Consider the following 25,942-nt stretch of genomic DNA (forward strand, 5'->3'; position numbering starts at 1 on the left):
GATATCTATACTAATATGTATATTGATGAGAGTCTCATAAGAAAAAAATTTTATTTTACTTTCATTAAAGGCCAGTGAAAAGAATTAAACCATTTTGCTGTATGATACAACAGAGAGATGTCATGAGATATACTGCATTGACTTTAAGCTTCCCTGACTTTTTAAACTCTCTTATATATGAGTCTATATAATTTACATAATTATTGATCTTTATTTCTAGAAAATAATCCCACCATAATAGAAAAACCATAAACACATATCATCATAAAAATCTCTACCATCCATCTTTCATTCTCCTACAATGCTGGTGGAAATAGGAGTTTTTGCAATCACAATTGAAAGCTATTGGATACTATCAACTAAAGTTGAACCTATGAATAATTCCGTCTTTTTAGAAAAAGACAAATGTTATGTATATAAACCCATCAGACAATAAACAAGAGATAATGGACTCAGAATGTCAGGCTCAAGGATTTTAGGATGTGCATTGATCAGCGATTCTTGAGTTGCAGATTGTAGTTTAAAACTTGGAGAATATTAATATTGGACATTCAGAAGAATGACATAACTCCATGCATTAGTATAAGTAGGTATTGGACATTCCACATTGTTAACATCACAGTGTTTCTCTTAAATTATTTCTTCACTTTGTTATCCACTTACCTGGATCATTCATGATCATTATGTTTAGCTTCCCATACTTATCAATTTGACAGATGAGATTTTTAAAAAGATAATAATAGATAATAAGTATGTTTGTAATATTATAATAACAAAGTAATGACCTACTATTTAAAAGCCTATTTATTGACATTTACTTATAGAAGAAGAAAATTGAGCTGTGTAAAACAAATAGTATTTTTTAAATATTCCCCATTTATATTCTCTTATCTGTAAACCAGTTTATACTTCTCTCTTTCCTACCTGCCATTAGACCTCAAGAAAAGAGTTAGAGTGAATATCATCTCAGAGAGAAGGACATGACATTGAAAAGTTCTATTATTCAAGAGTGTAAGAGAGCTATCCACTAAAACCCCAGTGGACAGTAGGAAGGAGAGTAATGTATTCAAGTGTGTGGTAAAGTTTAGATATTCATGTCCTTATATTTCCCCTGTAGAAATGCCCAGTTGGAGAAAGTAGATCTTGAAAACATCAGGAGGGAATGGCCAGTGATATTATTATTGAGAAGTTCAAGTTTATTGATAAGAAATCATATGGCACCAGGAGATGGGAGTGGTTAGAAAGATAAGCCTGAGTTAGTCCTTGATCCCTACTAGCTTCAGAGGGTGTACACAGGCATTCAGAAATTTCCTCTTTGTCCTGGAAAAGGCTTTCAGTGGGCCAGCAGAGACCTAGGTTGGGATATAGCGTGGCATGTTTTTGGAACCATGTGCTTTAAGGTAGACGCCCTCACCATGTCCAGTGAGCCACAGGACTCACACCTCAGTGGTCATCTGTACAGGGAACAGAAGGGACCAGCCACTGTTCAGTGGAGACCAGAATGATGCAGAGAAAATCATTTGGATCCACTGCCCTGTTTCCTGACACTATTACAAGAACATGTAAAGATTATGACCAGCACTCAAAATGTATCTTAGAAAGAGCAGGCAGGGGCTTCCCTGGTGGCACAGTGGTTGAGAATCTGCCTGCCAATGCAGGGGACACGGGTTCAAGCCCTGGTCTGGGAAGAGCCCACGTGCCGCAGAGCAGCTGGGCCCGTGAGCCACAGTTACTGAGCCTGCGTGTCTGGAGCCTGTGCTCCACAACAAGAGAGGCTGCGATAGTGAGAGGCCCACGCACCGCGATGAAGAGTGGCCCCCACTAGCCGCAACTAGAGAAAGCCCTCGCACAGAAACGAAGACCCAACAGAGCCATAAATAAAAATAAATAAATAAATAAATAAAAAGAGCAGGCAGAGAGAGAAGAAATCTGAGCGGTTGATTCATTCAAAACAGATGAGTGTACCTAAAGAAACAGTTTAAGTTCCTGGATTCAAATGAATTTACTGGATTGTTCTAAATATAGTATGTGGGACTATGGTTCCTATTCTACTCAACAGGTTTACAACAAAGAAACAATAGAAAGACCAAACAAAAACTAGATTTTCTTTGAACATCTGCATACACATTAACAAAATTACAGTTCATTACACGTAATTTCATTTATTGTAGAAGAAATAATGAAAATCCAGTGCCTAGCCTCCAAAGTCTGCACCATTCTTATTTACCAGAAATAATCCCCAATGCAGCCGTCACCTGTAAAGATAGATACTTGGCATGGATGACAAGTAGCAATTTTCAAAGAGCAAACTTGAACACATCACTCAGTTTCACAAAATTCAAACATGCATTCAAATATCTGGTTTCATTATAAGGTTAGCCAGAGCACTTTCCCTTAAAACTAGCTCTTTCACTTCCAAATTGCAAATGATAACATTTATTATTTAAGAAGACTAGAAATAGCTTTAAAAGCCGTTTGTTTTTGTTTTGTTTTGTTTTTTTACACTTATCAGTTAGACAATGTGCTAAACTTAAAAGGATTAGTTAAAGTTTTTATCCTAATTTGGGTTGGAACTTGCTTTACATTAAGGCTATCTAATTGTTGTCCCCATGTCAATTTTATATTGCAATTATGATATGAAAGAAAATGCCAAAAAGATCTATTTTAATACCAAGTGCAATGATGGTCTAACAACTCACAAATACAGTTTAATATGATATTGCAACTGAAGAGTGAACTTAAGCTCCATTTTCTCAGAAGCCATTTGCAAAATATTAATCACAGAGATGGGCAACAAGGACCTACCATTATGGCAGTTCGTTTTATAGCTACAGTATTGTTTTTTCTTTCTGTAAATTCTAAAGTTTATATTAAGATGCTCATTGAAAGGTAGAATCAATGACTTCTGAGCCATTTCAGGAACTACAGTTCCCATTATTTTGTAACTAGAGGAAAGGTTTACAAGGAATCTGAGGCTCTTGTTTGTTTTTCTGGCAACATTAAGAGAATCTTCATTCTGGAAGTCACAGATTTTGACAAAGCGTTTTTACAACTCATTATTATGAAAATTTCAGAAACTAAAAGCTCCCTGAACCCCCGGGTTATTTATAATTCAGTATATATGTTAATTCAGGGTATAAGATTCAAGTGATTTATATATCAATTATAAATTCTTTTTTGAAAAATCATATAAAAATTCTGTACTGATAATGTTGCTTTAATTGGAGGACAGGGTGGGTGATATGCAAGCATCCATGTCTTATCTGCTGCAGTTGGACTCCATTAAAGAATTAATAGTTAATTTTAGTAAAGAACTTTTTTTATTTAAGGGTATAGTTAAACTTTTAAATACACTCCTAATTTGAATCTACATTTCTTAGTATTTTTTTTCTTAATAAAAATTTTAATTGCACAGAATATCTATGGGAAGTAAGATTTGTCTGTAAGAAAATTGAGAGAAATTATAAATTTGTGTATAAATACATTTAATACATGCTTTCTTTGCCCTTCCAGTATTAGGATTTCCAAATACCTTTGTTTAAAGAAAAAAAAAAAATACAGAGATACATTTGTTTCCTATAGAACTGTTTTCTCTCTTCCACACCTCCTCTCCCTGCTTTCCATTTCAAGCAAGTAGTCAAATCCTTAGCATTTTTCTCCTTGCAAGGTAAAAAATAAAATAAAAACAAAAGCAAACAAACAAAAAACCTATTTGAAGCTAAGACTTATAAATCTTTATAAAATTATAAATTTGTTGTAGAGGTTATCTCAAGATATTGAAGCTGGTGTGTTGGGGGGAGGGTAGAGATAAAGAACAAATAGTTCAGAGGCTGAAGGGGCCATGTGAGGGAAGGAATAAATGGGTGTAAGTCAAAAGGGAAAGGAAGCAGGAGAACACCATCTCCCTCTGCCTGACAGGAAAACGACCGTGCACAGAGTATGAAACATTTTGCTTTACCTTCTTCCTCTCTCCATTTACTAGTAGTGATGAAAGCCAAGAGAATAGATCGGATAAGAGGGTGCAGAAAAGGAATCTAGAATTAGAATAGATGGCCAGTACACATTCGCATAAGTATGTCCAATTCTGAATTTCTGGGACCTGTCATATTGTTCTCCATAGAGTGAATGATTATAAAATCTCAAGATTTGCAGATGACACTAAAGGCAGGACAATTTCGCTTAGCAATTGATGAGAGTAAAATATCTGCTAATGAGTTTTACTGGGAGGCCTGTATAATAAAATGCCAGGATAAATTAGCACACTTATTTCTCTAGGATCATGTGCTCTTAATTATCGACCATAGACTTGAAAAACCTATAGGAGTCATTAAGAGTTATTATTGTTTGCTTGGTTTCTTTTTAATATAATGATAGGACAGTAGTTGATTTTGATCAAAATGGTCAGGTGAATTCCCTCATTTTTCTATGGTATTAGACCTATAAAGCCCAACTTCTTTTCAGCCCTGAGAGTAGGTTAATACTAGTTTGCATGACTGGTATATTTGGTAGTTAGATTGAATCCATCTTTGGAAATCATGTCTTATTGGCTCTTTTATACACTTTGTTATTATATTTCTTAGGAGCACTGGTTAAAAGAGATTTGAAGAAGTTTGCCACATTTCTACCAAGTAAATTGTTTTATTTTGCCTAATTTTAATTTCTAAGCTTTTGATAACTTGAGAAGAAAATATGAATGATATAATAAAATGCATTATAAAAATATTGTAATTTTATCAAATTTGTATTATTTTAGTATAAATAAAAAGCAGTTATTGGGACAGAGGTTGAGGTTTTCACAATAATATTTTAATTTTATGTTTGCAGATTTTTGGTAATACTTAAATGGATTTATGTAGGGATATATTATATCAACACATGGAATAGAATATGCAGATGAATTACTATTAATATAAAAAGCTTACAACTTTTTGATACATGCAGGCTTATAGATATTTACATTTAAAAATTACCATTGAAATATGCATATTTTGAGGATATTGATGTTATGCTTATATTAATCAATTATATTTACCTTATAGAAGGTTTTTGTGATTTTAGAGAGTGTGTAGAATCTGCATTTCATAAGTCAACTATTGATTTATGGAAGCATCAGAGAGAAACTTGCAAAAAGTCAGATAGAAAAATAAAAGAAATGCCAAGGTGCTCCCAAACTGCTCTCATAAAAATACATTTTCTTCATTGTACAGCCTGCTTTATTAAAAAAGATGTAGAAATTTCTGCCTTAAATAAATCATAAATATTGCATCCCCTGTCACACAAAGCAAGTGTACAGGTACCCTATCCACCTAGTTTCTGCACCAGAACATCAACAGTCAGTCATTTTCTTCTATGGCATATTTATTATGGGACCGCTACATTTTTTTGTGGCTAATGTATGCGCTGTTAGTAATTTTGCCCTAAACCGTACAGATAATGTCACAGTTTGGATGACAGTAGAAAGCCATATGGTAAAGCAACGGGACTACCGTGCAACTTGAGCCAGGTTGAGTTAAACAGATCACCACTCCGGACAAAGCTGGATCTTCATATTCTGCAGTTGATGCTGGTCTTGCTGAGGGTCCAGGTTGTAAGATTCCCCTGCTCCTGGTGGAAAGGATCCCAATGGCCTGGTCAAAAGTATGTAATGCATCTCCCTCAAACCATAGTCAAGGAGAGAATGTTAGGATGTAACAAGTTTATTGGGTCATGCTTTCAGTTTTGCTACGAATCTAGTCAGAAACATGTTTAGATATTTTAGATGGCAAGTATCTTTAGAGAAGGGCACTACTGACATTTTGAACTGGATAATTCTCTGTTGTGGGGGGCTGTCCTGTGCATTGTTTGATACCTAGCAGCATTCCTGGCCTTACCTTGAAGATGCTGGTAATACCACCTCTCCCAGTTGTGACACAACCAGAATGCTTCCAGACATTGCCAAATGCCCTCTGGTGGTGGTGGGGAGTTGTCCTGGGTTGAGAACCACTACTTTAGTGTAGGGGGTATGGCATATATATCTTTATAGGAATTCAAATCGTCTTCCCAGTAGCATCATATAAGGACTCAGTGAAGCTTACATTTATTGAGAATCTATTATGTGCCAAAACTGAATGAAGTGTCTGCACTTACATTAATGTCTCTGTTCTTCCCAACAAGTAAAATAGAGATTATAGGTGAGAAAATGGAGATACAGAGAAGTTAATTGACTTCCTAGGATTCAGAGTTAAATGTTTGTGATGCCAAGGAACATAAAATGAATAAAATAAGGAGTTTTATACCTGCTGTAGGCACAGTAATAGCTCACAAGGTGTCTAGCATCAGACTAGCCTTGAATCTACTAACACAGTGTTAGACACCTGTGTGTTAGTGTTGGTCCTCTAGAACTAAGTCTAGGTCAGGAGTTCAGCATTTGGAGGAAAATCATATACAGAATAACATTTATTTTATTCTAAAGAATACTTGAATGAAGAATAAAATCGTAGGGAACTATACTCAATATCTTGTGATGACTTATAATGGAAGAGAATCTGAAAAAGAAAATATGTGTATATGTGTGTGTGTATATATATAACTGAAACACTTTGCTGTACACTTGAAACTAATACAGCATTATAAATTACCTATATTTCAATAATTTTTTTTAAAGAATAAAATCATGGGACTTATCTAGATTATTATTAGAAAACATTTGATTCTTATGTTCTTATAAATTATAAAAAGCTCCATGAGGCACACCAATTGTAATCATTGTATTCTAGAGCTTTTATTTCTCTTCACCAAGATACATAGCCGAGCATTGCCACTGGAATGGAACTTTGCTTTGCTGTGGGAGTTAGAATGGAGACTGGTAATGCATTCTTTCCTATGGGCATTCTCTGTTTTTCAGATTCTGTCTCTATCTTGGTTACTCCACCATTACATTCCCCATATCTTCCTGATGGGTATGTGGACATAAACTTTAGAAATTTTGCATGACTAAGATCATTTGATTTTGCTCTTATTTTAAAAATTATTTTTATATTTCATACTGCCTATCATTTATTGTTTTTAAAAAACTTTTAAATAAAATATCCACAGAAGTATCTTATTTTACCATAATAAAGATAATATACACTCCCCCAAACTATACTTAGTTAAGAAATACTAAAAAAGTTTTTGATAAAAAGAACTTTAGAAATATACGTGGAATTACTATTATTGTTTCACATGTTTTAGAAATTTTACAAAAACAATATAATAGCTAAGAGATATAGTTATCAAAAACCTATGAAAAGCTCTCATACATTTTAAGAAAGATAAACAACTCAGTATGGCATGATAATGCACAGAAAAGCAGATCCAAATGGCCAAATACGCATAAAAACATACTCAAATATAATATTAAGGGAGTTCAAACTAAATTAACATAGATATTTTTACCCATATAATTGGCAAAAATTAAAAAACAAAAACGTGGGGAAAGTATGTTTTTATTCATTGTTGATGGAAATGTAAAGTTTATAGCTTTGGGGGAACACAATTTGACTATTAAAATATGTACATTTGGCTGCAGTTAACAGAAAATCTAACATGACAGTGGAGGAACAAAATAGAAGTTTCTGTCTCACATAAAATAAGCCTAGAAATACACAATCTGGTTAGGACACTCCATGGTCATCAGGGTCTTGTCAGAAGCCGCCATCCTTAGCCACAGCTTACATCTCTGGACTCTCAAAGAATATTGGAGTTCCAGCCATCACAATTGCATGTCAGTTGTCAATTAGTATATGAAAGAAAGGCATTAAAGAACTCATTGTTTCCATATTAAGATGTTTTCTAGGAACTGTGCTTATATTACTTAGTCACACAAGTACTTTTAGCTACAAGAAGTAAATATGCTCACCTGAAAGTTAAGGGTTATATTGCTAAGGAAGAAGGTGAAATGATACTAAGAGATGACTAGCCACGTACTCACTGTTTGATGGGGCAAAAGAAAAGAGTAATTGCATACAAGGACATGTCTTCTAGGATATTTGTTGTAGCATTGTTTATAATGGAGGAAAATAGGAAACTCAGTAACTGTCCCTTAATGGGGGACTATTAAATAACTTGGGGTACATTTACATCATGTAATACTGTGCAGTTAGTGAAATGTATGAATTAAAGGTGTACAGATGCCTTAGAAATATTTCTACAGAGTATTGCTAAGTATGAGAAAAATTGAGACTCGGACACCTGACCTTAGCCATTATAATCCTGTGGTGATGATCAAATGCATTAATGACTCCAAAGGCACTTTGAAACCTGTAGAGTGCCAAGAAATTCAAGGAATCTTTGTGCAACACCCATGTTATAAAATTACAGATACTAGATTAACGCATTCAGCAGATAATCCAACTTCTTTAGTGTGTCCCTTGTACTGCCTAGACTGGCAGTCTAAGCATTGCGTTTCCCAGACTCCCTTAGATGTGCAGTTCTGAATGTGATTTAGGTTCACCAATCAGAAGCATTGCTAGAAAACTAGAATTCAGATGGGAGCTAAGTGGGAAGAGAAGCAGAGCATCAAGTGCCCTTTTCCTGGCGTGGATCATGGCGGGGTTAGCACTGCCCTGGAGCAGGCAGCTGAGCATCAGATATCTCCTCACCAGGCAGCACCCTGGTCATCACAGGAGCAGCAGCCACCTTGACTGCCCAGGTCTGTGGTGTGACCTGAGAAACAGTTTCTGGATGCTTAGCCTGAAGTCTATTTTATCAGCTCGCCTAATCATTCTTTAAGCCATTCGGTACTCTGTAATAAATCCTATTCTGGTTAATCAGCTAGAGTAGATTTTGTTCCTGTAAAGTGAACCCTATCTGATGGTGCACTTTTGCTATTTTAATCCGAGAAGATGGGAAAACATTTCTGTGCTCCTCTGATAGTCCTTAAAATATGAAATATGCCAGGACACATACATCTTTTAAAATGCGTAATTTCGCTAAGATGACTGAATCAGATTAAGGCATGACATATCAAAAACTATGCAACAAGAATTTAATCTCCATAAAATGCTACGTTATCGAACTAGTCTAACTTCCTAGTCTCTCCCTCTTGTTTTCTTGCCTTTAGCAATAAAAAAAAAAGTTATTAGAGTTTATCCCTGTTCCATACCCCTTTATTAGTCAAGTAAATATTCATTAAAATTTCGTGGATTCTAGCACAGTCTTCTTATCCAGCGAGAAAGTACACAGATCCAAAATGCTGCCTGACTTATGTTTCATTTCTCCAGTCACATATGTGGTCCACTGCAGCCTTGTCACAGGAATAATAAAGCAAATTTTTCACATTTTTTAGTATATGATAATGAGTTATTGAAAAAATGACTTTCCACCAAAATAGAGACATCCAGCCAACTGAGAGCCAGACCTTCTGGGACCAACAGTTCAATGAAAGTTAGAAGAATGTGTTCTGACAGCAACGTCCTTTCATCAACTGAAGAATTATTAATGTATAAACCCAGCAGTTTTGTAACTGACGAAGAGGATGACATTGGAAGAAATTCTGCCTTCAGCTAGATAAGCATAGCTCACAGCATCTGTGTTCTTTGAGTTTTCATATGCCTATAATTCTCTGCCATATATCTAATTATCTACACCATGAGGGGAAGGGATAAGGAAAGAAGGCAGGGCTGGGAGGACAGAAAGGAGTTAGCCTGTATGCCATCAACCACTGACAAGTCTGTTTCTCTTACAAATACTGGATTCAAAATAATTGCCAGTGAAGGTCATTCACTTACCTAGAATAAAACACAATAGCAGTGTAATTTTCTTAATCTCCCATGTGAATTTCCTTCCATGCGTTACATTTCCATCTTTCATTTCTTTTGTCTCATTTCATGTCTTCTATTATAGTGGCTTTAATATGCTTACTCCTCAGTCTCTTATTGGCTCTTCTTCAAATCGCTTTACTGTAGGTAATTAGCTTTAGTATGTCTGAGCCTGTGTTATCTCTGCCTGTTTGGTTCACAGCAGAGTCTTTTATGAGTTCTCTTCTTCATTTAGAACGTAAAAGAGTCAGGACAGAATCAGTGTCTGCTGAGAACTGTGTGGTTTAGTTTGTTCATAATTTCAAGCAACTAATTGCTCTGCTTTTTCTTGATTAGAAACACAAATCCAGTGGCAGAAACATTGTTTAATTAAAAAATAATGAGTGAAGTCAATCTCAAATTAAAGAGAGGAAGGGGCTGCCATGTAACTGAATCACTAAATACAAAACCAAATGTGAAGCAACCACAAGAATACGCAGAATATAAGAATAAAATATCCTTAGAGAAACTGTAGGGCAGATTTCACCCAGATCACTGACTTTGCCTCCAACCAAAATTAATAATAATAAAATACATGCATGAGGAATTTTTTTCACCAGAAGCAATCGACCAAGAAGAGATGAATTTACAGCATTTTGTCATAAAATTTGAAAAGTGGTGGTCCAAAAGAAATCAGGTGAAAATTCTTAGGATGTTGTACACTGATTCAGTCTGCCCCCAGGAAATATACAGGGGACAGAAAATGTGGTTAGAAGATCATGAGACTGCTCACTCGCATGCACAGATCTAGAGAGGGATGGAGACTGTATCCAGGGAAAGTCATGAAGGAAACCATCACAGTGAGATTTCAGTTGCAGCAGGAAAGTTCCAGGAGACAGCCCCCATCCATATTGTCTCTTCAGACTGAAAGAAAAGTGGAAGTCATCACAACTCTGTCTAGATAATTATTCTAAGCAATAAATAGGGAGCACAGAAGCTACAACACCCTCTAAGGGAGCAGAGTGCTGGGGGTGGAGGTGAAGAAGTACACTGAGTACTTGAGTACCAAGGTCACTTGTCCTTCACCCTCCACTCCACACAAATCCTCCTTACTTTTCCCTCTGCTGGATAGAGAAGTAGCCTTAGCTTCTAGGAAGAGACCATCTGATGAGGTAGACTGAGCAATTAGAGCTTCAGGCTTCTCAGCTGAATTGCAGAATTCCCACACCATGGGACTAAATATATATTTCAGGCTTGCTGGAGAGCACTCTGGTAGATTCTTCTTAACACAAGCTCAAAAGAGAGGCTAGAACTTTGGTTCCTCCAACAAAGGTTTGCACATTCCCTGTCCTGTGCCCAGACCTCACATATCAGAAAAATGGACATAAAGTAATACTCACCCACGAACTCCAACTCAGAACGGAGGATGAACAAATCACATGTAAGTCATTCACCCTATCCACTCCATATGAAATCCTACCATGGCCTCCGAAGACATCTAGAATTAAATCCAACTCTTTAATCACAGTTATTATGAACTCAATCGTGTTTTCCCAAAATTCATGTGTTAAAGCTCTAACCCCCAGTATTTTGGAATGTGACTGTGCTTTAGAATGGAGATAGGGCCTTTAAAGAAATAATTAAGGTTAAATGAGGTCAGAAGGGTGGGGCCCTAATACAATATGACTGGTACCCTTATTATATAATGTAAGAGGTGCTGTTTTTGTGATGTTCTCTGCATTCTTGTTCATTATATAAACAATAATTTATATAGAAACCTTCTGCCCTTGTCAGTACCTTTCCTGGCTTCTCAGTGGAAGGCAGCATGATCTATCTGCTGGGTGAGAGTGTAGCATCCTTGCTTGCACTTGCTGTGTAGAGATGATGTGTTCAATCTTGCTGCTCTCAGGTGCTCTTTCTCGGCTTCAGTGGGTTCGTAGCAGACACAGGTCTACATGTGGCCACCTGGGTAACTGCTCAGCAGACCCTTAATGATAACCAGTTTGGGCACTGGGCTAAGCCTTATCTACTTGTCTAGTCACACAGAAAGGAAAGGAAAAGCTGGAAGTTTTATAGTCCTTGTCCAGTTCTCAATTCTGAGGGCAGGGGCATACTTAATAACAGTGCTTTCCAATCAGTACATGGAATCCAAAACAAAACCTGTTTTTAATATTCATCTGTATTAATTTTATCCTGAATGCACACATGAGGTGTTTTGGATCAGAAATAGATTTCTTATCAATGACTTTACAATAAATAATAAGTATATTGGCCTTTTGTCCCCAGGCCTTATCCATGGGGTGATGTGATCAAAAGAAGGTCAAATGTTTCATGGAAGTAACAGGACACTCTAAAGTTGAGAGATAAGGAAAAATGATTTTGCTCTGATTATGAGGGGGGAAGGAGGAAGCTGACTCCTCCCCTCCTGAAGGGGTCTTCTTCTTACTCCAATCATTTGATATGTAAATAAAATCTCTTCAAGAGCCAGATGGTGCCTCTTAAGCTTTAATGACCTAAAGTATCTTCAGTTCCTGGGGCTTCATTCCTTGTTCATTCTAGAGAGATGATGCTCTAGTCTCTCCCTCAGCTTGGGGCTTAGCCTAGGGATCTAATCAGGGCTGTAACCACTTGGCCTTCAGGGATCAGAAAAATTAACCAGAGGAAAGGCTACAGATTTAATTCTCATGGTATGTGAAGAGTATTAAGAGACTAGAGCTTTTATAGGAGCACCGAGGAATCCAGGAAAGTTTTATTTTCCCACAAAAGATAAATATGATTTTACACAGGGATCAAATGGACCCAAAAATGTATTAACAGATATAATCAAAGAAAAAATCCTCAAAATGAAGATTTGAAGCTATACATTCAAATCTAAAGTATACATTCTATTTAAAGAAAATTAATGTCAATATGTTTAAGTAGTTGGACTTTAAAGATAAAATTCTTTAAGCATCCAGGCAGGAAAAAAAAAAGTCACCTACAAAAGAAGAAAGTTGAACTGCCCTCAGACTTCTCTACAGCATTATTAACTGTCCAGACATAGTAGAAGAGTCTCCAAAACTTGGAAATAAACTATGACTCAAGGATGTTAAACCTAGGTAATCTGATTTTTGAATTCAAAGTGTAACAGACACATCTTTACACATGAAGGAACTCAGTGTATATGACATGCACAGCTCCTTCTTGAGAAACTAAAAAACAAATCAAAACCAAAAATTACTCAATAATGAAATTCAGCCAAGATGATGCAAATAGTAAAAATATGGTAAAAGGATTAATGTAATGTTCAATTACAAACAATAAAGCAATGTCTCTGGGTCCTGAACAAAACTAAATATGATATAACTCAAGAATTTTTTATGCAGTCAGACCTTTCTTGAGTATAAAGAGAACAAATATTATCAAATATGGAAGAAGTCAAGGAATAGATCATCCATGAGACTTTTCTGGAAAATACAACTTACCATTGGAATTCATTCATTTAAGAGACATATAGTATGTAGAAATCAAGAGTTAGATTTTTGAATATTGGAAATACTATAGAATGATGGGGAGTTTTACACTCCTTTAGTAGAATTTTAAATTTGTAATAATTTCTAAAAAAATACATCTGAATGTTTATACCCTCTCTTCCAGTAATTCACTTCTAGTCATTTATTCTAATGAAATTATTAAGGATTTTTAAAAGATACCTGATGAAAGACAATTATGCCAGAACCCCTTGTAAAAGAGTAAAATTCTCTTTTGATCTTCGAAGACGAACAGTTACGGAATGCCTACAATATTATGCATAAATTTTCTGCAGACGTATATCTTGCAATTTTTATTAGGGTAAATTTTGTTCTTTCTGGATATAAAAATATTCTGATAGATAGATAGATAGATAGATAGATAGATAGATAGATAGATAGATAGAGGAAACCCAGGCATGTCAATGGGAACCCCCAAACTACTAAACACTCAACAATTAGATATATAAAGTAATAAAGTAGTAGTCTTTAAAATTTGAAGTAGGGAAATTAAAAAAAAAAAAATTCTATCCTGATAAATCCTTACAGATATTTGATACAAGTAATATACATCTGCCTGTGGTGTAGTTGTTAGCCCAATTCTGTTTGCAGTTTGGGTTTCTGGAGTGAAATATAAGGCTAAGAAAATTTATGAGTAAATTTATTTTTAGCGTTTTATTTCTTAAAATATAGTTGCAATGTATTTTGTATTTATAAAATATTTCATAGGCAGAAAAGGAACTTGTGAGTAAATTTAGTTATATGAACTTGTTGACTTTAAAAAGAAAGGCTGACAAATAAAAAACTTGGGAATCAAATTAAACTCTTCTTGAGCAAACTTTAAAGCTTCCTAAGCAACCCTTAAAATAAAATTTTGCTAATTATAGTGACAATTAGCATAGTGTTTGACAAAAATTATAAATATTAAATTAACTGTAAAATCATCAATACATTCCATTCAAATGTGCTTTAGGGTCTAGATTCTTTTGTTTTTTTAGTTCTACAGCATGGTATACTTGTCTATTCATTTGTAGTTATGTGAATAAAACTTTCCCTTAAAGACTCATGTCCTTGTCATCCTCCTCTTATGATCAGAGTTAGTCAACAATATTTGTTTTTTTTGTTGTTGTTGTTTTTGTTTTTATTTATTTATTTTTGGCTGCATTGGGTCTTCGTTGCTGCGCACGGGCTTTCTGTAGTTGCAGCGAGCAAGGGCTACTCTTTGTTGCAGTGTGCGGGCTTCTCATTGTGGTGGCTTCTCTTGTTGCAGAGCGCAGGCTCTAGGCACACGGGCTTCAGTAGTTGTGACATGCAGGCTCAGCAGTTGTGGCTCACGGGCTTAGTTGCTCTGCAGCATGTGGGATCTTCCCGGACCAGGGCTCGAACCTGTGTCCCTTGCACTGGCAGGCCGATTCTTAACCACTGCGCCACCAGGGAAGTCCCAACAATATTTGTTGATCGTAGTTTCATATACTGAACAATTCAAGTTTATCTAGCCCCAAGAGGCAGAGTACCCAGGAGGGTGATTCTTATTCTGTGGGATGCATTAAGATTGGTTATGGAATTTGTTTCTCTTTAACTGACACAAAACTTTAACTTCCTAAAGTCATTTTGAAACCAAGACATTCACAGAAACCTGTATGATAAGTCTTGGTTTCTAAGATATTAAAATCTTCCTTCTGTCTTTTTTTTTATACTTAAGTTTGTTATAGTGTTGAACTAATTAGTTTTATTCCCAAGATCAAAACTACATATAGATGATATAAGTCTGAAGGTTTACTGTGACTTATCACTACCATTACTATGATTTTTTTCTGAGAAATGTTTTAATATTCTGAGGAAATCACTCCAATTCCTGAATTTCTTTAAGCTAGGAAATATTAAAAAATGAATTCCTTCTCAGATTCTGGTTTATTCCAATAGGCAGATCAACACCTAGGCTACTGAAAATTATAGTGTATATACTGCGAATGTATATGTATATATATGCAAATGCATATGTATATATTCTACTTATGTGTATATATATGCATTTAGTGTATATACACACATGTATTTCTATATTTACACACATGTCTATGTTGGTTGATGAAGAAGTTTGAGGTAATTGAATAGGAAATTTCATTTAATACATACTTACTAATATAGAAATAATTGTTACCTTTATATAGGAAAAGAAATGGTGTTTTATCATACAACTTTTGTATATCGTACTTATTATGTTCTCTTATATTTGTTTATATTTCTCACAGGTTCTCTTAATGGTAATGGTAGCACATTATGTACCAAGAAGATTTGGTTATTTGAAAATCATTTGTTACAGAGCTCTTAAATTAAATTAAGAAAAAAATCCTTCAGTTGTAATGAAGGTATTATAAAATCCTAATGAGTTCTCTTACTGCTTAAATGTATGGAAAGAAGTAGCATCTGAGTAACACTGATATGTGCTTTAATCTACATTTCAAGGCAAAGTCATAATTGAGATTGAATCCATGATTTGGATAATAGATGTTGTACATCTTGGTGTATCAGATAAGATAAACATTCATTAAGTGCCTATTATGTGGACTGTGCTAAGAAAGAATAAGAAATAGCCACTGCCCTCAAGGAGGTTAAAATGTGATTGAGGAAAACAACAACAGAAAATGTTAAATAAAAATGTTAAATAACAGTCTACAACTATAATGAAAGTGATGTCCCAAAGATGTGCATGAGTAAGTGCCAAGTAAATTATTCAACAATAACTGCATCTAGAGTGTGACGGCCAGAGAGTCCACGCGGATGGGTGTGCTTTAAGGGCAGGTAGAGCATGGAGGAAAAGCACCACATAACTCCGCTAGAGTTCAAGAAGATCATCCATAAATTCATGAATTCTGTTCTTCCCTAGTTAACATCATAAAGGCAAGTTACTCGTGTTTTTCTTTTTTGGAACTGAAACCCGCAAAGTAGGTAAAGAAATATTGAGTTCCATCTCAACCAAAAAAGGATAATATGTTCTCAAGTAGTGGCAATTAGCATTACAAGTTATCTCCAAGTTTCCCAGTTCTCCTGTAAAGGGGACAAATGAAATAGGAACAAACTATCTATGATTTCTAATGAACAGTTCAGAAGCATCATTATACTTTAGCATTCCTTCTTTTATTTACTCAATGAATATTTATTGAAGGAATAAACAAAACAAACTAAAATACTTCCCTTGTAGACTTGTCCTCTAAGGAGGGGTAAATGCACTGAAAAAAAAGTAACATCTGAAAAAATATGTAACATCCATCAGTGATGAGAAAAATAAGACAGAGAGAGCAACATAGAATGAAGGAGAGGGAGGCTGTTGAAGACGCTGTACACAAGGTCTCTGTGAGGATGTAGCACTTCAGCAACACCCAGATCTCAGCTCTCAGTAAGTTTAGATAATAAAATTCTAGCTTAAAGTTCTCTTTAGACCATATAATTTGCACAAAGGAGCTCATGATTAAACTTGTAATAATCTGGTCAAGGGGTGCATGTGAATGTGCTTAGTAGAGCTCTGTTCCATCATGTTTAAGTGTTACAGAGATTTATGGTCCCCAACATAACAACAAACAATGTATATGTCACAACAATATGTCAAATTCCCTGACACCAGTGTTAAAAAGGACATTCCCTGTATAAATATATCAGAAAAGATAAAGTTAGAATAAAAGGGGGGAAAAAAGTAGATATGATTGATAAGACGAGATTAAAGACAAAGAAAAATAGAGCAAAAGAGAAAAGGATGGAAAAAAGAGAAATTAGATGGGAAGAGAGAGGTGATATTCCCACTGATGAACTCCAACTTTGTACAAGTTACTCTTCCGTAAGATAAGAACTGACATCACAGAATTATCAGCCTAATGCTGGGAGCAGAGCTAGTGAATTTAAGAATGAAAACAAAACCAAAAGAAATGGCAGTGCATGCACACTAGTAGTTTAATGAGAAGAGAGGTGTGGGATCAAGGAAGGAATATGCATGTTTGTTTGAGGTGGGAGGAAATTTTCTAGTTCCTGAATGACAATGAATTTTCCAACTTACTTCCATTCCAATTCTATAAATTTAGTGGCGGGTTTGAGAACAAATAGTCTCTGCCCTCAAACAACTTTTTTCCCGAAGAAATCTATAGGTATTCTTTATCCAGTAATTTTTTAATTAAAATGTTTCCATTTATAATCATCATATTAATTAATAAGTGATCACTGAGTGTATGCTAAGTGCATGACAGTATGCTAGGCTCAGGGAGAAGTAAAGGCATCCAGTGCATATATCCTATTATTAAGGTGTTGTCACTTTAGCTTGTATATTTTATGAAGGTTTATTTTGGGAGAAACTACATTATTAGAAAAATAATGTATATATGGCTTTTTAAGTTTAAATTGTTTCCCATTGATAGCAGAAATAATAGAACATTAATTGATCTTTTCTAAACTATTATTCTACAATTATGTCTAGATTATAATTTAAGATTTCCCTAAACTTGTGCAGCATTTTAATAGATATGGCAATAAAACTTTAGGTATATGTCAGCAACAGAAAAAAACATTATGCAGAGTTATTACAGCAGTTCATATTGATTATGAGGTTTTAACTATAAAGAAAAAAATCACCGTTACTATTGCCACTATGAAAATAATACCCAAAGAAAAATTAATAATCAGTGGGTTTCTAAAAATATACTTTTAAAATGTACTGTAATTCAAAACAGTGCCATGCCTATAGTAAGCACTTAATAAAATCTGTATTAATGTAGATATCAATATACAGTATTTCCTAATATGACCTGTGCGTAAATGCATTAATCTTAAGGTTTTAGACTATATTGATAAACAGGTCATTGAAATGAAATTATCATTAAACCCACTTTATTAATTCATAGCTGCAAAAACTCTTTTTAACCTACTTGTGTTTAAATGGCTTTGCAGTGAGGACTGCAGAATTCTCAGCACATAGTGACTCCTGAAGAACCCCTGCAGACTCTAGCACTTTCCTATCAGCTCAGGGTCATGGCCTAGTGTGACCCCAGCCCCCTTTAAGGTGCCTTCCTGAGAAATCTCAGTGCTGCCAGAATTTATTGTTTGTTTCCGCCAGAATCTGGTGATAAGTGACTAGGCCCAGAAGCCTCTGTTAGAGCAGTTACTTTAGAAAGCTGGCAATTATAAATCTTTTCTGTGCCCTTTGAGATGTAAAACTACCACCCAAACCCTTGTCTTCAGGACCAGAGCAGTCTCTTTGAAATGCACTCAGGGAGCTACCTCTCACTCTAGTCCCTGAGGGAGGATAAGGGCGTCACTTCAGTGAGTGCCTTGCATGACTGCCTCCTGTCATAAAGACAGAAGTGTGTTTCTCCTCCCCATAAACACCACTTAAATCCAGGTGGCCTGCTCACGTGGACCGCCCCTCCACGCCTCTCTCCTAGCACCCTCAGCCTTTAAAAGGTCTCTCACTTTTGTTTTGAGGATTTGAGTTCAGTTCATGCTGGGTTCCTTTCCCTGTTGCAGTAGTTACTGAATGAAACCTGTCCTCAGCACTTGGCTAGCGTCTGACTGTTTCTCTTTGACAGTACCCTTCTAGAAATCTCACATCTTCACAACCTTCTCTTCTTTCACCCACTCCCCAGAGAGGTACGTTCCATGATCCTCAGTCTCTTCCTCTTTCTACATAGCATTTCCTACATGTAGGTCATTTTAACTATGCTGTCTATGCTGTGGGCATTTTAATGGCCAGAGCAAGGAAGCTAAAATTAAGACTTTTTAACAATAAGGTAGGGAGTGTGAGTAAAGCAACCGTTTAATTCTTTCTTCTTGACATTTTTTTAAAAAAGGAGAAGGGTTGTGGACTTTCAGCTTTATTTTTATTACCGAGTAACGTTAAGGAAGCCACTAGACTTTTTCTCCCTTTCCTCAATCCCCACACCTCTTAGTGATTAATATGTCCTTCGTCACAGGTGAGCTGGAAAATGGCCCAACACACTTTCCTCTTTCCTTACTTCAAGGGCAGCTTACTACCTAATGGTTGTCCACCCATGTCTTTGTTTCTCAGGGCCATGTACCATTTGATAGTTTGGTACCATCTGATACTTTCTACTTTTCCATAAAGAGCATGCAGAGAAAGTGCTTTGGGAAGGGAAAGGGTCTGCGTAAAATTATGGGGGTGAAGCCAGGTCTGCCCAACTTATCCCTACCTATTTTTAACACTTCTAGACATTTTTCTTCTAAGTCTTGACACATAAACAAAGTTGTATCCAAACTGGTTCCTGAACAAAGCCTTCACTTTCTTCACATATCTCCTCTGCCTTTTTCCTTTTCCCCAATTTTTATATCAAAAATTTATCTATTCAAAGAGAGTCATTTAAATTTCATTTTCTTTATTAGACCCAGAAGACTTTCCAGCAGAATGAAATAGGTAGACTCTCCTTCTTTTTAACCCCATCACATTTTTATTTTTCCTAGTACTGAGTTTCATTCACATTTATTTTCCAATCTCTCCCTTTAAGAGTAAGGATTTTGTCAGACATCTATACATAAGCAGTACTCAGTAAATGTTTCATCAATGTAAAAGAATGTAGAAATATGAGTAGCAATTAATCTATAAGGTAAATTAATAAAAGATTTTCAAGTACATCCTAAGGTTAGCTTACTTTAATTGCAATTCAGTCTTCCATGCAGCGAAGACGGGGAAAAAATTCCCTTCAGAAGGCATATCTATCTTTTAATTTTAAAACCATAGGAATACATAATTTTAAATTCTCTTTAAATGGGAGACCATTATGTACAGAGAGAATAAGATGCTAAATATAAGTATTTTGTTGAATATCTTAACAGCACAGTGTGAAGACAGTGATTCAAAAATCATAGGTTGATCCCTGAACATGTCAATTGTGTAATGGTTTTACTTTTATGATACACATCATTCCCTAAGCATCATTAAATTGAGCTGACACTCTCTTATTAAAATATCTATATTTAAAGTATAAATCAGTGTTTAATATGTTGGTCAAGCACAAGGCATCTATGACATGATGTTAAATTCATTATGCATTACTAAAGAAACTCACTTTATGTCCAGCACTAAACAGGACTTGATTTTGTAACATTCTAGAGAGTGCTAAAGAGTGAAAAACTCTTTTTGTGTGTGAATCCTACAAACATTCATTTTCTGAAAGAAGTTAGAGCAATGTCTCATAAACAGATCACACGAGTTTTTATGAAATATAGTTGATTTACAATGTTTTGTTAGTTTCTGGTGTACAGCAAAGTGATTCAGTTATATATAGATATATTTTTTCCAGATTCTTTTCCATTATAGAATATTACAAGATATTGAATATAGTTCCCTGTGCTATATAGTAGGACCTCGTTTATCTGTTTTATATATGGTAGTATGTATCTGTTAATCACAAACTCCTAATGTATCCCTTCCCCGCTTTCCCCTTTGGTAACCATAAGTTTGTTATCTATGTTTGTGAGTCTGTTTCTGTTTTGTAAATAAGCTCATTTGTATCGTTTCTTAGATTCCACATATAAATGATTATCATATGATATTTGTCTTTCTCTGACTTACTTCACTTAGTATGATGATCTCTAGTTGCATCCATGTTGCTGCAAATGGCATCATTTCATTCTTTTTTATGGCTGAGTAATATTCCATTGTATATATGTACCACATCTTCTTTATCTAGTTATCTATGGATGGACATTTAGGTTGCTTCCATGTCTTGGTTATTGTAAATAGTGCTGAAATAAACATTGGGGTGCATGTATCTTTTTGAATTATGGTTTTCTGCAGATATATGCCCAGGAGTGGGATTGCAGGATCATACGGTAGTTCTGTTTTTAGTTTTTTAAGGAACCTCCATACTGTTCTCCATAGTGGCTGCACCAATTTACATTCCCACCAACAGTGCAGGAGAGTTCCTTTTTCTCCGCAACCTCTCTAGCATTTATTATTTGTAGATAAAGAGTAAAGAACTCTTAATGAGAGATCAATTAAAACAGAGTTTACCACCCCTGAAATTGAAAACAAAAAATGCCAGCTCTGTGAAAGTAAGAAGAATTTTAAGTAGCATAATACATAGTTTGTTTTGATTAATGGTTAAGGTAAGTTATAAATGCTATTTATTCTGCATCTTTTAAGGATAGCAGATGAGTAGTATAAAGAAACTCTGAAGGATAAAGGGTATATACTTACATTAGAACAAATACCTACACCTATACTTTTAGGAATGTAAACTTTCTCATATGAAGAGACATAGGATTTCCAGAAATGGACTATTGAATGAGTTTACGACCAGGTTCACGTCCTGCAAGCTGTGTCATTAACACGAAATTATAGCCGCCTTCTGGGTAAACTTCAGAATCACGGAGGTTGTACTTGTTAAACTAAAGACCTCATCTGGACGAACACAGGAGAGAGGTTATTAAATCATGTGTGCAATACCCGGTTTCTACAATTATACCCAAGCTTATAAAAAACTCCTCCAAGGAAGGGCAAATAATGTGGTGTCCTTGATAACCCTGTAGTTTCCAATTCAATACATAAATCGGCTGTAGGAGGGAAGAGGTGAGAAACAGAGGAGGCAGGCATTCCCTGCTTTCTGGGCTTTAACTTCAGCCTTTCAGGAAACCCGTTTGTAACTCACCAGAGTGATAGGGCAGAGAAAGAAGGAAGGGCAACAGAATGGTGAATACAGGTACCTCCTTTGAGTTCTGCTCAAGATTAGAGGACAGAGCACATGTATTTGTTGACATGTCTTCAGTGACTTCTCCAACACAACTGCCACTACTGCTGTTCTGGGGAAGGTGAACTCACACTGGGAAAAGCACAGAGAGGCACACACATCTCAACAACAGCCTTTGTCTTTTCATTCATGGTACTAAACACACATAGGAACACAGACACTGTCTTCAGCCCTCATTCTACCATTTATATTCACATTTCATTTATAGCTTCACTTTTTGTTATATCCTGAATTACCACGTGAGTTGTATTTCCCCCTGTCCCTCAGTTCTTGCCATTTCTTTCGTCTTACGAACGATCAGGAGCAGACTTATTGTGCAGATCGTTCACCTCTTCCTGTAGGAGCTCATCTTGGATGCCCGGGAAAGCCCTGGAGGCACCAGTTCCCTCACTTCTCTTGATAGGAAGGTTCTGTTTGGGGGAGATAATAGCCGAGGTGGGGGAATCCATAAAATGTGAGGCGATCAGGCAGCCCAGATGCCCCTCCTGGAGCAGCAGGATCTCTGCAGTGAAGCGGAGGATCCACGGAGGCTGAGCTCCTGCTGTGTCCCAGGCGATCGGTGCCCTGTGTGGTCCTGCGAGGTTCACACAAGCGCCCAGGGCACTCCACCCCTCCTCCCTGGCACTAAGCTGTCTTTTTAGATCAGCCTTCTAAGGCATGGGAGGTGGCGGCTGCTACTTGCACTTGAGCTCAACGATGTCACTGGTCCTTTCCTCTTCCTAGCAGGGAAATGAGAAGAAACAGCCACTCGCCTAGCTGCTGCTGTCTTGTTTTGTAGCAGCGCTGCCTGTGCAGTGCGGGAGGCAAGGACAGTCCCCACTCCTCACCCCGACACAGACACTCCCTGCTGGGGAACCAGTGTTGGCACCGTCTGGGGAGAGAGCAGCACAGTAGGAAGAAGTCAGGTCGCCCTCCTGGGACCCCCAAAGCGTTAGTTCTCTGGACATGAGTGCTCTGAGAGAGTCTGTCCACTTCAGCGTGAAGAGGACACCTCAGCTGGGGACAGATGAGAGACACTTCTCGAGGGAGAAATGCTTCAGATAGAACTGGGGGTGCATTGCGAGAGGGTTAGCTTCTGCCAAGCACCTGTGCTCAATACACACGTGGACGCACATGCCAACTCACGCTCTCCCCAAGCAGAGTAAGTGGGGGAGGGAGGGGGAAAGGAGTTACAGGACGTTTTATGTTCCCTGCATGGCTCAATCCGGAAAGTACAAATACGTGCACGATCAGCCGATCGCCCACTCGGGGTGGGTGCTGTATGGCGACCCCGACTCAGGATTCTGCCGGAAACAAGTGATGACAGAGGTGTCATAAGGAACTCTGTGAATGTGTATGTGAATCTCTCACTCCCTTTGTGGATACTACTCCTCTGGCAGAAGTCTAGAAAACTCCAGTAAGTCTAGAAAACTCCAATCCCACTTAAACTTCATAGAGAAGAAACAGGATTCAGAGATAAAACAGCCACCAAGGGCCTTCCTTTAAATGCAAGGCAACACCCGCCCCCCTGCCCCACATTCTCCACTCAAAGAAGGGAGAAGGACAGAGAAACAGACAGAAGGAAACTAGAAAATTCTCTAAAGGTCTCAGCAGTCAGTTTAGACCATTCTTTTTTTTTTAATTAATTAATTTATTTATTTTAAATCTGATACTAGAAGCTGTAATGGGCCTTCACCTCACTATTTCTCCCAGAGCCTGGTCCCATCTTTTACCTGCGTGCTGGGCGGGAGGGGGGCCGAGGAGGGGGTGCTGTTGGGGGAAAGGAGAGGGGGAGGGGCTTGGGGGAATGGAGGGAGGCCTGTAAGGGCGTCTGGAGATGAGCTTCTGGAGGTTCGACCACCTCCACACCCCAACACCCATCTGGACTCTCGGGTCTTCTCAAGCTGGGCAGTGGCTGCGGTTGTCAGCCAGCCTGAACTTTGGGGGTTTACAAGTCCTCTTGCTCAAAAAGAGGGGTGGTGTAACCCCTGTTTCTCCACCCAGGGGAAAGGGATACCACCCCTCTCAAGATTTAGGAAGTTAACCCTGAATCTAGAGCCCATCCTTGCTGAAGAGTGAGCTAAGGAATCGAATCAAAAACTGTCTTAGGATCAAATAATTAAAAACCTTTGACACTTCTAGTGGATTTCTGGGACATTCCGTGATTATTGATACTTCTGAAAATCCTCTTCTACTAATGCATTTCTGTCACTGTGACTGTTTCTCAGTGAACAAAACAGCAAAAATTAAATGGGTGGAGGTGGTCATTTGTTGTGGTGATGTTGGTTAGGATTTTGAATCCTCTACGTTAGTTTTTGATTTTTAAAATAGTAAATGAATGTATTTTGGATTTAAAAGAAATTCCAATAACAGGCATCTCTGAAGAAATATTTGGCACTTAATTAAATTCATCCAGCTTTAAATGACCAGCTATGAATGGAGCAGGCTGGATGTGATGTGTGGGAACATAGACAGGATTAAAATACAGCCCCGAAGCAGCCAAGGAGCTCATTATCTCAGGGAGATCAGACATTAAAATTAAATAAATCACAGTGTTGTACAGCTCACTAACAGTACCATTTGGAAGTATGCCTCTAGAGCTTGGGTATGCTCTTGGAGTTACAATTTTGGATGCCAGGGAATTGGAAGAAAGAAAAAACAGCTTCTTGGAAGAGCAAAGTTCTAGGCTTTGTTTTCAAGGATGACTAGGGAGTTAGGCAAACAGACGAAAGACAGAACATCTTGAGCAGAACATGTAGAAAGTCAGGGGCTTTTAGAATGGTGTTTCAGGAAATGTCAGGCTATTCAGTACAGTTTGAGCACTAAGTGGGAGGGGAGACTCTCAAGAGATAAGGTTAAGCATTTAAGTGGAAATATTTCATTGTAAATGGAACTGTAGTGGGAACTCATTCAATACAGCTGTTGGTTGGATAATAAACTTGCGATAAAAATCAAAAAACAAAACACAAACTCATCACCAGGATAAACAAATGTACCAAGCAAGAACTTGTTATGGGAAACACTTAGGCAAATTAAAGTCATGTAGAGAAAAAGTGAGACTTTGCAATTTTATTATGCTGTTCGTTCTGAAAATTTTATAAGATATCATGTTTTTATTTTTTTTAAAACATCTTTATTGGAGTATAATTGCTTTACAATGGTGTGTTAGTTTCTGCTTTATAACAAAGTGAATCAGCTATACATATACATATATCCCCATATCTCTTCCCTCTTGCATCTCCCTCCCACCCTCCTTATCCGACCCCTCTAGGTGGTCACAAAGCACCGAGCTGATCTCCCTGTGCTATGCGGCTGCTTCCCACTAGCTATCTATTTTACGTTTGGTAGTGTATATATGTCCATGCCACTCTCTCACTTTGTCCCAGCTTACCCTTCCCCCTCCCCGTATCCTCAAGTCCATTCTCTAGTAGATCTGTGTCTTTATTCCCGTCTTGCCCCTAGGTTCTTCAGAACTTTTTTTTTTTTTTTATTCCATGTATGTGTGTTAGCATACAGTATTTGTGTTTCTCTTTCTGACTTACTTCACTCTGTATGAGAGACTCTAGGTCCATCCAGCTCACTACAAATAACTCAATTTCATTTCTTTTTATGGCTGAGTAATATTCCATTGTATATATGTGCCACATCTTCTTTATCCATTCATCTGTTGATGGACACTTAGATTGCTTCCATGTCCTGGCTATTGTAAATAGAGCTTCAATGAACATTTTGGTACATGACTCTTTTTGAATTATGGTTTTCTCAGGGTATATGCCCCGTAGTGGGATTGCTGGGTCATATGGTAGTTCTATTTTTAGTTTTTTAAGGAACCTCCATACTGTTCTCCATAGTGGCTATATCAATATACATTCCCATTAACAGTGCAAGAGTGTTCCCTTTTCTCCACACCCTCTCCAGCATTTATTGTTTGTAGATTTTTTGATGATGG

The sequence above is a fragment of the Eubalaena glacialis genome, chromosome 4 (genome assembly GCF_028564815.1).
Source record: "Eubalaena glacialis isolate mEubGla1 chromosome 4, mEubGla1.1.hap2.+ XY, whole genome shotgun sequence".
NCBI lineage: Eukaryota > Metazoa > Chordata > Mammalia > Artiodactyla > Balaenidae > Eubalaena > Eubalaena glacialis.